The sequence below is a fragment of the Amborella trichopoda genome, chromosome 7 (assembly GCF_054954075.1).
Source record: "Amborella trichopoda isolate Santa Cruz 75 chromosome 7, AtrichopodaSantaCruz75HAP2 v2.0, whole genome shotgun sequence".
In the NCBI taxonomy this organism is placed as follows: Eukaryota; Viridiplantae; Streptophyta; class Magnoliopsida; order Amborellales; family Amborellaceae; genus Amborella; species Amborella trichopoda.
Window position 1 is genome coordinate 28,457,787 of NC_142342.1, and position 9,476 is coordinate 28,467,262.

Consider the following 9,476-nt stretch of genomic DNA (forward strand, 5'->3'; position numbering starts at 1 on the left):
CTAGAACGGTCGTTAGAGGCCTATAGATCTATGTACTATGTTTCTGTACAAGAAGAGTTGAAGAAAATGAGTTGGTTTTGATCTCTTTGTGTGCATAAGTAAAAATTCACGAAGTACCCCTTCTTCCAACACAATGCACTAATTTCCCCTTGTATCTCTGAACATGCACATCCTTGGAGCACTCAAATGGCTTATTTTCCATTTGGCATCTAGTTTTTACCCACCATGTATTTAACTTTTTAAGCCTCTGATAACTGGGTAACGGAACATTTCCTTAGTATTGGAAGTTATTCATTCAAAAAGGAAGACTAAATACAAATAAAAATATGGCTTGATACAGGCTAGCTCTAATTCAGAGAGACAAAGAAAATATGTTGTGATCCAAAGGCTGATGTGAATCTGTAAAGTGAAGGTTGCATATTTATATAATTCCCCATTTGATACTTGTGTGTGGGTGGGGCGAGGGGGGGGGGGGGGAGAATTTAGTTTCTTCTCATTTTCTAAAGAATTTATGAAGTGGTTTATCACCTAGGACAAATGGATGGATTAGCTTCGTGCCATTTTCCATTAAGCATTCCTTTAGTCCATAAGAACAATGGAGAAACCATAGTATTTGAAAGTTTGGTCTATGATGGGAAAGGAACGGAGACCGTGATGGGAGTATACCCCATACCTCAGTTGCATGTTTTGGCTTCCATTCCTACTGACAGCTTTAAAACCCATTTAACTAAAAAAAAAATGGGAGGGGGCTTGTCTTCTCCACTGAATTACCTAAAAATAAATAAAAAAAGTTTCTTTTGTGGTCCCAAAGAAAAACTAGGATTGCTACTTCCGTTTTTTACTTATTAAGAATTGAACAATGTAAAAGATTTTCAAGGGTCCTTAGTCTTTTAAATTGGAGAATCAATAAGAAGTAGAAAATACAAGGACCTCAAAACATTATATATATATATATATATATATATGAGCAATGATTTCATGCACCCGTTGTATAGTAATATGATGCAACAACCTTAAAAAACCATCTTATGACCATCATTTGATCCAAAACTCTTTCTATTCTAATGAACAATTACAAAAAAGAAAAATTTGATAACACAACCTAGAAAGTATTTTTTTAACCCAATTAATATATGGGGGATTTAGCTTCTTCTCATTTTTTAAAGAATTTATGAACTGGTTTATTACTTAGGACAAAAGGATGGATTAGTTTCTTTTTATTTTCCATTGAGCATTCCTTTATTCCACAAGAATAATGGAGAAACCATAGTAATTGAAAGTTTGGTCTATGATGGGAAAGGAACTGAGATTGTGGTAGTAGTACACCCCATACCTCAGTTTCATGTCTTGGCTTTCATTCCCACTGACAGCTTTAAAAACCACAAACGAAATAAAAAATGGGTGGGGGACTTGTCTTCTCCACTGAATTACCTAAAGAAAAAATAAAAACAGTTTCTTTTGTGGTCCTAAAGAAAAACTAGGATTGCTACTTCAGTTTTTTACTTATTATGAATTGTTAGTCTAATAAATTGGAGAATCAATAAGAAGTAGAAAATACAAAGACCTCAAAACATTATAAATCTATATATGAGCAATGATTTCATGCACCCGTTGTATAGTAATATGATGCAACATCCTTAAAAAACTATCTTATGGCCATCGTTTGATCCAAATTTTGAAATATACACTCTTTTTATTCTAATGAATAATTGCAAAAAAGAAAAATTTGAAAACACAACCTACAAAGTATTTTTTTAGCCGAATTAACATAGGGAGGATTTAGTTTCTTCTCATTTCCTAAACAATTTATGAAGTGGTTTATCACTTAGGACAGAAGGATGGATTAGTTTCTTCCCATATTCCATTGAACATTCCTTTATTCCACAAGAACAATGGAGAAACCATAGTATGTGAATGTTTGGTCTATGATGGGAAAGGAACTGAGATCGTGGTGGTAGTACACCCCATACCTTAGTTGCATGTTTTGGATTACATTCCCACTTTAAGAACCACTAACTAAATAGAAAATGGGTGGGGACTTGTCTTCTCCACTTAATTACTTAAAGAAAAAACAAAAAGGGTTTATTTTGTGGTCCCAAAGATTAACTAGGACTGCTACTTCTATTTTTAACTTATTATGAATTGAACAATGTAAAAGATTTGCAAGGGTCTTTAATCTTATAAACTGGGGAATCCATAAGAAGTAGAATATATATATATATATATATATATATATATATATATAGATATATGAAAAATAATTTGGTGAGCAATCTCGCCAATAGAAAAAAAGTGAGCCGAACGGCTCTTATTTGTTCTTGAAATCAATTGGCTGTGGTTTCGTGAGGCTGCGACAACTAATAACTGTGCGCACTGACACTCTCTCTCTAGCCTGCACACGGCATCTCTCCCTGTACCTAAACTCTCGTCTGACTGAAACCATCTCTCTCTACCTAAACTTTGGCATCCCTCTTTCTCTCCCCCGTGAGCCTGCTCCTACCCTCTCCAAATCCCGTGAGCCTCCTCGCCTCTCTCTCTACTGTGAGCTTCATCCCTTCCTCTCTCTCTCTCTCTCTCTCTCTCTCTTCTATCTCTTTCTTTCTCTCTCTATCTATCTCCCCGAGAACAACAATCAGCCTCCTCGTTTAGCAACCATAAATCCCCAAATTCAGCAACCCTAAATCCTCAAAATCAGCAACCCTAGAATCCGTGGACTCTGGAATCTCTCTCACTGGAAGCCTCCTCCATTCTCAGCAACTCTAAATAAAAAATAGTGGTTTCAATCAACCATTCACAGCAAGGTACGAATTCAATTTACTTTTGGCATGGTTTCATGAAGTTCTTCTTGAATATTTTTAGCAGCATTTCAAGAAGAACTATTTCACTGTATATCATCTCTGTGTTTCATATCTGCATATTATTAATCCGCCAACTCCTAAATCTATGGACTTTTACGATTTTACATCAAAATGGATTATGCAAATCGTACAAACTTGCATCTCAGACATGCCAGTTTGGAGATCATTCACAGATGCAATAATTTTTTATTTGAATATTAGGGATTTAGGATTACATTTTTGTGGATTTAATTATGTCTTTGTCTTGTACATTTACTATGGAATTTTTACCCATATTTCTTCACCCTTGCCCCTCTACAAACGATTCCAGTATTTGCTTTGCTTTGCCATCACCATTGTCACTCTGCAAAATCTCCATCTTGATTTGTTTTCTCTATCTCTCTCATCATTGTTGAATCCAAATTTTTATAAGAAGAGGCTCAAATCTATGGCAAAAACAACTCCAAATACCAAAGCAATATGGTTATCAATTTAGATTTTCATTTTATCGATATTGTGCTTATTTCCTTTATGTGACAATTTGGGGAAAGTGTTTATTTTCTCTGCCTGCATATTTTAATGTTTGGTTCAGTGAAGTTCTAATTTGGAGATTTTTTTTTTTTTTAAAATTGTTGAATGGCATCCATTGATGTTGCTCTGTTAAGTGATTGATTTTTTTGCTTAAAATTGTCGAGTCGCATCCATTGATGTTGCTATGTTAAGTGATTGATTTTTTTTCAGTAGGTGTGTTTACTTTCAATCATCAAGCATTTTGGTTTGTTAATGGTTCAAACAGGGTGGAATTCAAGTTGCGCTATGAAGTCATAATTTGGATAAATATTTTACCGAAATTGTCGAATGGTATCCATTGATGTTGCTCTGTTAAGTGATTGATTTTTTTTCATTAGATCCGTTTACTTTCAATCATCTAGCATTTTGGTTTGTTAATGGTTCAAACAAGGTGGAATTGATATTGCTCTGTGGAGTGCTCTAGGCCTCATCATAGAGGTGGTGATGGTTGTTGTTGCTGTTGTTGTTATTGTTAAAATTATTTTTGACATATTTGCAATGAATGTTATGATGTGCTTGAAATGCGTACTTATTTAGTCATTTATAGTGTGGTACTGATACGATTATTGTAGGCCCTAACAATGTCATTTGATTCTACAAGTAATCGAGGATAGGCAATTCAACGATGCCCAAAGTGCAGTATAGATTGTGCTAAGAAACCATCAGCAAAGCAAAATAACCCGAACAAGATGTACTATAAATGTTCTATATGTGGGTTCTTCCAATGATGTGATGAATATAATACCGCTGTGAAAAAATTCAATTTAAGATGATGCAATACACGACAGTGGAATCCAATGCAAGAATCAGAAGAACGTGTCATGCTCAATCAAGAAACAAGTGTCGGCAATGATACGATACTCGTTGCCATAGAGCGCATGCATCAATTCTTACTCGGTGCCTTTGTGTGTTTACAACAATTTTTGTATTTCTTGTGTATAATAAATGTGTACTTGCTTCCACTCATCTTTTTTATTTTTATAGTCCTAATTAGAAACATGTGATACTTTCTGACTTGGAATTGCTTTTTACTAAAGGTTGCCTTTTTACTAATGTAATTATTCCCATCGTAGAATTCAACTTATTCTCCTTTTATGGAAAATGTTGTAGTTGAAAGTAACAAAAGGTTCTTTTGGTATTGTAAACATATATTATTTTGCCATGCAATTCCAATTCAAGGATATTATCTCAAGGACATTATGTATTGATTTTTTATTGTGCGTTGATAGCAAAGGAGAGTTCAAGCATCTATAATTTATTTAAATGGGTGGGTTGATCATTTGAACTATGGCCAGTGCGATTATGCCATTTATTTAGGGCTATAAAAAAAATGTTCTATAAAAGCTGAAATTCAAACATGTGAAAGCATGCCATTCTTTCTTACTGTTGCAAGGGAGATGTCTTTTTGAGTCATTGCTCTTCAACGTCTTTTCAGTCATTGCTATTCAAAATTGTGTTGTAAACTTTCTATATAGCCTTCATTGGGACGCTTCTATTCTTATAGTGGTCATTGAGGGCTTCATTGAGACGCTTCTATTTCATTGAGATCTTCATTGAGGGCTTCTATTTCATTGATCTCTTCATTGAGGGCTTCTATTTCATTGAGGGCTTCTATTTCATTGAACGCTTCATTGAGGGTTTCTATTTCAATGAGACGCTTCTATTTCATTATAGTGCAAGCTCATGATGGTGAAATGAATTATAGGGAGTGACATATGGACAGTAGATTTTAAAATAGATATTGTCATGTGGTCACTTATTTGACTTAGAGCTGGTCCAGAGAGTTAAATTGAGAATTGAAACAAATCGAGAAATGTATATCTCTATAGTAGGAATTTTTGTAAAATTACCATAATCAACATGTGAATGACATGCTAGGTGCTCACATGTTAAAAGAGTGCCCCTCGTAAAAGAATGCCTATGTGAATAACGTGCTAGGTAACCACATGTTAAAAGAATGCCTCTGTGAAAAACCTATCGTAAATCCCAAACCCAATTGGGCATTGTTGCCATATTTTTGGTTTTTCAAGCCATATATCATACAAAACTTGCCATAAATTCCAAACCCAATTGGGCACTTCTGCCATATTTTTGGTTTTTCAAGCCATAAATCATACAAAACCTGTCATAAATTCCAAACCCAATCAGGCACTATTCCAAGATAACGAGACAATCCCAAGATAACAAATCAATATAAACAATGAACACACCACAAAAAGTAAAAGATATATGGTCCCATAAGAGAAAAACATGTCAAATGGTAAAGTTCGAAGACATCCATAAAAAGTAAAAGATACATGGTCCCATAAGAGAAAAACATGTCAAATGGCTCCAAAAGGAACACACTCCAAAAGGCGTAGTATTAAGTTTACAAATAATTAACCATGAAACAAGGTAAATTCCTCTACTGAAAGTAGTGCAGGCATTGTTTTCATCTACCCATAGTAGGCTGACAATGTGATCTTCTTCATCTAATTTCACTTAATAGAAAAAAGATGGATTGGATCTCTTTATATCGATTAACCATTTCATCGCATGATTGCCATCTTTCCCTTTAAATTTTCTTCTCTTGATTCGTAATTGGTTAGATTATCAATCCCTCTAGCCTGCTCTACAAAGATATCATAGATATTTCGAGATTTTACCAAAGCAGAGCTCATGGAGTTTATCATTGCCTTTGTCGCATCCAATATTTTTTGGTGTGATTAGATGAGTCGAGCTTTATGTGGAGATACAAGTAAGTGATTGTGATCCTTAACAAACTTTGTGACAACCTACTCATTGTTGGCATTTATGCTTATGCACATCATCGCATCTCATCCACACCTTGTCTCAAGGAAACTTTTTCTTGGTTGCACTTCTTTCACCCTACAGAATCTTTCTTTAGAACATTTACATTCCCTATCAATTCTCTTTCCGTCCTTATTCGTGTGAGTACTTCCCTTTCTGATACCAAACCCTTCCCCCAATACAAAAGCCTGGTAAAATTCATATGCAACATTTTCATCACTGAATTTCATTCCTACACTGTGTTTCCTCGATTTCAGACCCCTTGGACTACAACACATGTTCCCGTTTTTAAGATTTGTGAACTTATTGGGGGGAGGGGTTACCAGCAAGGGATCTTGCTCCATGGACTCTACAGTATCCCCCATGTTGTCATTCTCTGACAATGTCACTTGTTGAAATGGTGAGGTCCATCTCAGGTGCTAAACTTAACCTACACAAAGCACGAAATCTTTGTCAATTAATGATCTCAACACTTCACATATTTTTTAAAAAATGATTTTACAATTTCCATTTCTATTCTCCTGCAGGTTCAATTCCACCATGTTAGAACCATTAACAAACCAAAAATGCTTGATGATTGAAAGTAAACAAACCTAATGAAAAAAAATCAATCACTTAACAGAGCAACATCAATGAATGCCACTCGACAATTTTGAAAAAAAAATCTCCAAATTAGGACTTCACAGAGCAACATCAATTCCACCCTGTTTGAACCATTAACAAACGAAAATGCTTGATGATTGAAAGTAAACAAACCTAATGGAAAAAAATCAATCACTTAAACAGAGCAACATCAATGGATGCCACTCGAAATATTTAAAACAAAAAATATCCAAATTAGGACTTCACAAAGAAACATGAATTCCACGTTGTTTGAACTAGTAACAAACCAAAATGCTTGATCAGTGAAAGTAAACAAACCTAATGAAAACAAATCAATCACTTAACAGGGCAACATCAATGGATGCCACAAAAAATCTCCAAATTAGGACTTCACCGAGCAACATCAATTCCACCCTATTTGAATCAGTAACAAACCAAAATGCTTGATGATTGAAAGTAAACAAACCTAATGAAAAAAAATCAATCACTTAACAGAGCAACTTCAGTAGATGCCATTCGAGAATTTCGGTAAAATATTTCTCAAAATTAGGACTTCCCAGAGCAACATGAATTCCACCCTATTTGAACCATTAATAAACAAAAATACTTGATGATTGAAAGTAAACAAACCTAATGAAAAAACATCAATCACTTAACAGAGCCACATCAATGGATGCCACTTGACAATTTTAAACTAAAAAATCTACAAATTAGGACTGCATAGAGCAACATCAATTCCACCCTGTTTGAACCATTAACAAACCAAAATGCTTGATGATTGAAAGTAAACAAACCTAATGAAAAAAAATCAATCACTTAACAGAGCAACATCAATGGATGCCACTCGACAATTTTAAACCAAAAAGTCTCCAAATTAGGACTTCACAGAGCAACATCAATTCCACCCTGTTTGAACAATTAACAAACCAAAATGCTTCATGATTGAAAGTAACAAACCTAATGAAAAAAAATCAATCACTTAACAAAGCAACATTAATGGAGACCATTCGATAATTTCAGTACAATATTTCTCCAAATTATGACTTCACAGAGCAACATGAATTCCACCCTGTTTGAACCATTAACAAACCAAAATGCTTGATGATTGAAAGTAAACAAACCTAATAAAAAAAATCAATCACTTAACAGAGAAACATCAATGGATGCCAATCGACAATTTTAAACCAAAAAATCAATCACTTAACAGAGCAACATCAATGGATACCATTCTACAATTAAAAAAAAAAAAAAAAAGGGCTTCACATAACTGAACATTAAAATATGCAGGCAGAGAAAATAAACACTTTCCCCAAATTGTCACGTAAAGGAAATAAGCACAATATAGATAAAATGAAAATCTAAATTCATGACCATATTACTTTGGTATTTGGAGTTGTTTTTGCCATAGATTTGAGCCTCTTCTTATAAAAATTCGGATTCAACAAAGATGAGAGCGATAGAGAAAACAAATCAAGATGGAGATTTTGTAGAGGGACAATGGTGATGGCAAAGCAAAGCAAATATTGGAATCATTTGCAGAGTGACAATGGTGAAGAAATATGGGTAAAAACTCCATAGTAAATGTACAAGACAAAGACATAATTAAATCCACAAAAATGAAAACCTAAATCCCCAATGATCAAATAAAAAATTACTGCATCTGTGAATGATCTCCAAACTGGTATGTCCGAGATGCAATTTTGTACCATTTTCATAATCCATTTTGATGTAAAATCGTAAAAGTCCACAAATTTAGGAGTTGGAGGATTAATAATATGCAGAGATGAAACACAGAGTTGATATACAGTGAAATAGCTCTGAAAAAATGCAGCTAGAAATATTCAAGAAGAACTCCATGAAAGCATGCCAAAAGTAAATTGAATTCGTAGCTTCTTGTGAATGGTTGATTGAAACCACTATTTTTTATTTAGAGTTGCTGAGAATGGAGGAGGTTTCCAGTGAGAGAGATTCCAGTGTCCACAGAATCTAGGGTTGCTCATTTTGGGGATTTAGGGTTGCTGAATTTGGGGGATTTAGGGTTGCTGAGCGACGAGGCTAATAGCTGGGGCGGGGGGGGGGGGGGGGGGGGGGGGGGAGAGAGAGAGAGAGAGGGATGAGGCTCACAGTAGAGAGAGAGGCAAGGAGGCTAATCGGAGAGAGATAGAATGGGAGGAGGCTCACGGGATTTGGAGAGGGTGGGAGCAGACTCACGTGGAAGAGAGAGAGGGATGCCAGAGTTTAGGTAGAGGGAGATGATTTCACCGAGGCGAGAGTTTAGGTATAGGGAGATATGTCGTGCGCAGGCTAGAGAGAGTGTCTGTGCGCACATTTATTAGTTGTCGCTGCCTCACGAAACCACAGCCGTTCGATTTCAAGAACAAATAAGAGCCATTCGGCTCACTCTTTTTCTGTATGCGAGATGGCTATATATATATATATATATATATATATATATATATATAGATATATGAGCAATTCATGCACCCATTGCATAATAATATAATGCAACAACCTTAAAAAACCATCTTAGAGCCATCGTTTGATCCAAAATTTGAAATATACACTCTTTTTATTCTAATGAACAATTACAAAATAGAAAAATTCGAAAATACAACCTAGAAAGTATTTTTTTAGCCCAATTAACATAGAGGGGATTTAGTTTCCTCTATTTTTCTA

At 34.9% G+C, this 9,476-nt stretch overlaps 1 long non-coding RNA gene across 1 annotated transcript; it reads left to right on the forward strand.

The window, feature by feature from the left end:
* The first annotated feature begins 2,451 nt into the window (after positions 1–2,451).
* LOC148781314 (uncharacterized) lies at positions 2,452–4,552 on the forward strand. Its single transcript, XR_016059996.1, has 2 exons — positions 2,452–2,801; positions 3,980–4,552. It is a non-coding gene; the product is annotated as an uncharacterized LOC148781314 (long non-coding RNA).
* The last annotated feature ends 4,924 nt before the right edge of the window (positions 4,553–9,476 follow it).